Source organism: Entelurus aequoreus, linkage group LG05 (assembly GCF_033978785.1).
Source record: "Entelurus aequoreus isolate RoL-2023_Sb linkage group LG05, RoL_Eaeq_v1.1, whole genome shotgun sequence".
Classification (NCBI taxonomy): domain Eukaryota; kingdom Metazoa; phylum Chordata; class Actinopteri; order Syngnathiformes; family Syngnathidae; genus Entelurus; species Entelurus aequoreus.
In genome coordinates, this window is record NC_084735.1 from 63,689,642 (window position 1) to 63,695,641 (window position 6,000).

The window sequence follows — 6,000 nt, forward strand, 5'->3', positions numbered from 1 at the left end:
TTACCACAAAACTAATTTTAAGATATTCAACACTCTACTGCCGTCTTGTGGCTAAAGTGGATAGTGCACCACACCAACTTTCTCACGTTCCAGGTGTCAGGTAAACCGCGATGATTGGAACCATATGAAACCCCCTCTTACTGTAATGGTGCATTTCCAACGTATTATGAAGAAACTGACCAAGCTGTATGTTCATGTAATCTTACTGACTCTGAAGCTTCTCGGTTTATAAGATTGCATAGTTGAGTCGAGTCATTAATGATTAACATATAGTTACGGTATTTTGTTGAAACTTACATACTTGGGTTTATTTGTGGAGTTGAGTGCCTGATCACAAATAGTCTCGAAAGTAATAACTAATTGTATTAGTGGTTATAAAGTGTTGCTAGTGAACAAGGCAGATACGGTTGATAAAGCAAATGTATTTTTGGATGCAAGGGGCTGTTTTCAATTGGAAATTGATCAACAAACTATTATAACAGACATTTGTTCACAAGACACAACTGTTTTTTTTGGAGCCTACAATGCAAACATTTAAAAAATAGTATTCAAATAAGGTTGTACGATGTTCATCATAATACAGCAATAATGCACAATATTCCATATACATTATGGCAGGGATGTCCAGAGTTTTTCTACCAAGGACTGCATGGAAGAAAAAAAAAACAACCTAAGGATTTGGGGGTCATTTTGACATTCTACTTTTTTAACAGGCTAAAACAATCCATGTTTACTGTTGATGTTCATTGCATTCTCTGATATAATTGCACACATTTATGGCAGAAAAGAACGGGATAGTGTGTTAAGACTCTAGAGGGGATTATTTCGAACAGGAAATATTGTAGTTTGGATCTGAAATAAATCTTTGTGACACACCTCATATACTGTATGAAGATATAATTTAAAAAACAACAACAACAACAAAAATAACAAAAACGTCAGACTGCATTTAGTGAAGTGAATTATATTTATATAGCACTTTTCTCTAGTGACTCAAAGCGCTTCACATAGTGAAACCCATTATCTAAGTTACATTTAAACCAGTGTGGGTGGCACTGGGAGCAGGTGGGTAAAGTATCTTGCCCAAGGACACAACGGCAGTGACTAGGATGGCGGAAGTGGGGATCGAACCTGCAAACCTGAAGTTGCTGGCACGGCCGCTCTACCAACCGAGCTACAAGCTTTGTTTTATAGGGGAAGTGTGTTAATGTTATAATTTCTATTTGCTCTTTTTGCCATTTTTTCCTTTGTTTTTTTGTTTAATTCTATTTTGTTTAATAATGTACCAAAATACTGAGCTGCGAGCCAGAGTTTGATTACCTCTTCATTAAACTGTTTACCAGTCAAAGGTTTGGAGACGCGTTCGCTTTGATTGAACGAGCAAGTGTCTATAAATGTTTGGCCTGTAATTCGTGTAAATAAGAGGAATATTGTTTTGCGGATTAAATACAATATATTACAACTATATCAAAACTGTCTTTCTTTTATTGATACTGTGGTGTTGTATAAAATATATAATGCATCACAATATTTTGTCAAACACCTAGTCACAAAGTAAATACAATTTTACACAAAACACATTTGACATGTAAACATGGAGAATATGTGAATGCATGTCATGTGTTAAGTGTAATAATAGGCATTTGTGAGGGTGCCATAATCAAAACAATAATGGTGGACCATAGTTCATTAATGGTACATTTACTGTACTGTATTGCAATCTTACCGACTAAAGCATCAATTTACTTAACAAAATAGTTTGATATAAAACCTGGAAGAACAAGCAGTTGGTACCATTGCCATCTACTGGCCTGGTGTGCATATTGCAGCGTTTTCAGTCATTTATACAGGTTGGTGGGAATGTGTGCAGATAATGCGCCTTATTTTGTAAACATACCCTTAATGTATTTCTTATTAAACAGTTTCCCTTTTTGGTAGAATGTATTTGCATCCCTCGACTAAATGGGTGACCTGCGTGTAACTCAAAAGGCCCGAGGGTCAAAGGCAAAGGAATGCTGACGGGTCAGAGGTTATGAATGTTAGGGTAGAGGTTAAGAAATGAGGGAACTTGTTTGTGTTGCAACAATGAAAAGCTGAGAGAGATGTTGTAGAATCAATCAGCAAGACAAGACAAGAAGCTAGTGTCTACAAAAAAAGCAGAGTTTAAAAACGGCCGACATTCCCTTGATCCTCTCTGGACCTCCTTCTGGGCCGCCGTCAGGGGCTTTCCTACGGCGCCGGTCATGTGTGCAGCTGGGGATGGAGGCCACGCAACAGTGATCTTGCATTTCCCGGCTCAGGAAAGTACCGTGCCTCGCTGCGCACAACCAAAACAACAAAGAGCCGAGTGTGGCTGCAGCCTGCGGGGGTTCACTGCACCCACCACAACACGTCCAAGAGTCACGGCTAGCTGCTCGTACCCGTCTATCCACGCATGACTCTCCTTCTTGCCTGCTGCCTTCACAATGTCATATTCCTCTCTTCCACAGCAGGGGTGTAGAGGACTTGGGAAGGCCAAAGGGAAGGACACATTCTAGAAACCGCACGTTTGGTCACAAAAGCTGCAATGCAATTATTATCATATCTGGTACATTGTCTTTCCAGTGAATTAAGACAAAGAGGCTAAAGTGATGTAAAATGGGGTTAAAGATCCATTTCTTATGCAGACATTACTTTTGAATTATGGTATAACAGAAATATGCACCTGTCTCTAGATCTTTAGAGCCACCACCAAATGTGAGAAAAATATATCATCTACCTCACTTGTTTGCTCCACTTTTCAGAGATGAGGAAATCAAATGGTCGGTTTAGAATTTTGGGGTTTGGATGATGACGTAAACACCATGTGGATGCCTTTGTAAAAAAAAAATTAAAAAATGCAGACTTCACTACACATCTTAAAATATCTGTCAATTGTCCATCAGCCAACTACAGAAAGTAGCTGTAACTTTTGTCACTTTGTCTATAGTAAATAGGCTAAACTAGTATCATGTTGCTATTAAAATGTGATTGGAATGTTAGCATTGAAGCTCACATGTAGCTATACTATAGAGTTGCTAGCAGGTTTGTCCCCCCACTCCTTAAAGGGGAAATGCAGTTTTTTAGAAATGTTTCTTATCGTTAGGGGAGGGGGTGTCGCACTAATATACAATGAAAATTTCAACCTTACCCCTAACCTAAATAATAAATATAAATCGTTTGAGGTGCTTACTATGAGGTCTGTCACACCGCTACCTCTCGACCTGGCTGTTATCTACCGCCCCCCTGGGCCCTATTCGGACTTTATCAGTGAATTCTCAGAGTTCGTTGCTGATCTAGTGACGCACGCCGACAATATAATCATAATGGGGGACTTTATTATCCATATGAATACCCCATCGGACCCTCAGTGCGTGGCGCTCCAAACCATAATTGATAGCTGTGGTCTTACACAAATAATACATGAACCCACGCATCGCAACGGTAATACAATAGATCTAGTGCTTGTCAGGGGTGTCACCACCTCCAAAGTTATGATACTTCCATATACTAAAGTAATGTCCGATCATTACCTTATAAAATTTGAAGTTTTGACTCTTTGTCAACAAGCTAATAATAATAATAACTGCTATAGCGGCCGCAACATTAATGCTGCCACAACGATGACTCTTGCTGACCTACTGCCTTCGGTAATAGCACCATTCCCAAATTATGTCGGCTCTATTGATAAACTCACTAACAACTTTGACGATGCCTTGCGCGAAATTATTGATAGTATAGCACCGCTAAAGCAAAAAAGGGCCCCTAAAAGGCGCACCCCATGGTTTACAGAAGAAATTAGAGCTCATAAATTATCATGTAGAAAACTGGAACGCAAATGGCGCGCGACTAAACTTGAGGTTTTCCATCAAGCATGGAGTGATAGTTTAATAACTTATAAACGCATGCTTACCTTAGCTAAAGCTAAATACTACTCAAATCTCATCCGCCTCAACAAAAACGATCCTAAATTTCTGTTTAGTACAGTAGCATCGCTAACCCAACAAGGGACTCCTCCCAGTAGCTCCACCCACTCGGCAGATGATTTTATGAATTTCTTTAATAAGAAAATTGAACTCATTAGAAAGGAGATTAAAGACAACGCATCCCAGCTACAACTGGGCTCTATTAACACAAATACGACTGTATATACGACGGACACTGCCCTCCAAAATAGTCTCTCTATTTTTGATGAAATAACATTAGAGGAATTATTACAGCGTGTAAGTGGGATAAAACAAACAACATGTTTACTTGACCCACTTCCTGGGAAACTTATCAAGGAACTGTTTGTATTATTAGGTCCATCAGTGTTAAATATTATACACTTATCACTTTCCTCCGGCACTGTTCCCCTAGCATTCAAAAAAGCGGTTATTCATCCTCTGCTCAAAAGACCTAACCTCGATCCTGACCTCATGGTAAACTACCGACCGGTCTCCCACCTTCCGTTTATTTCCAAAATTCTCGAAAAAACTGTTGCACAGCAGCTAAATGAACACTTAGCGTCTAACAATCTCTGTGAACCTTTTCAATCCGGTTTCAGGGCAAATCACTCTACGGAGACAGCCCTCGCAAAAATGACTAATGATCTATTGCTAACGATGGATTCTGATGCGTCATCTATGTTGCTGCTTCTTGATCTTAGCGCCGCTTTCGATACCGTCGATCATAATATTTTATTAGAGCGTATCAAAACACGTATTGGTATGTCAGACTTAGCCTTGTCTTGGTTTAACTCTTATCTTACTGACAGGATGCAGTGCGTCTCCCATAACAATGTGACCTCGGACTATGTCAAGGTAACGTGCGGAGTTCCCCAGGGTTCGGTTCTTGGCCCTGCACTCTTTAGTATTTACATGCTGCCGCTAGGTGACATCATACGCAAGTACGGTGTTAGCTTTCACTGTTATGCTGATGACACTCAACTCTACATGCCCCTAAAGCTGACCAACACGCCGGACTGTAGTCAGCTGGAGGCGTGTCTTAATGAAATTAAACAATGGATGTCCGCTAACTTTTTGCAACTCAACGCTAAGAAAACGGAAATGCTGATTATCGGTCCTGCTAGACACCAACATCTATTTAATAATACCACCTTAACATTTGACAACCAAACAATTACACAAGGCGACTCGGTAAAGAATCTGGGTATTATCTTCGACCCAACTCTCTCGTTTGAGTCACACATTAAGAGTGTTACTAAAACGGCCTTCTTTCATCTCCGTAATATCGCTAAAATTCGTTCCATCTTGTCCACTAGCGACGCTGAGATCATTATTCATGCGTTCGTTACGTCTCGTCTCGATTACTGTAACGTATTATTTTCGGGCCTCCCTATGTCTAGCATTAAAAGATTACAGTTGGTACAAAATGCGGCTGCTAGACTTTTGACAAAAACAAGAAAGTTTGATCATATTACGCCTATACTGGCTCACTTGCACTGGCTTCCTGTGCACTTAAGATGCGACTTTAAGGTTTTACTACTTACGTATAAAATATTACACGGTTTAGCTCCAGCCTATCTCGCCGATTGTATTGTACCATATGTCCCGACAAGAAATCTGCGTTCAAAGAACTCCGGCTTATTAGTGATTCCCAGAGCCAAAAAAAAGTCTGCGGGCTATAGAGCGTTTTCTATTCGGGCTCCAGTACTCTGGAATGCCCTCCCGGTAACAGTTAGAGATGCTACCTCAGTAGAAGCATTTAAGTCCCATCTTAAAACTCATTTGTATAATCTAGCCTTTAAATAGACCCCCCCTTTTTTAGACCAGTTGATCTGCCGTTTCTTTTCTTCTCTCCTCTTCTCCCCTGTCCCTTGCGAGGGGGAGTTGCATAGGTCCGGTGGCCATGGATGAAGTGCTGGCTGTCCAGAGCCGGGACCCCGGGTGGACCACTAGCCTGTGCATTGGTTGGGGACATCTCTGCGCTGCTGACCCGTCTCCGCTCGGGATGGTTTCCTGTTGGCCCCGCTGTGGACCG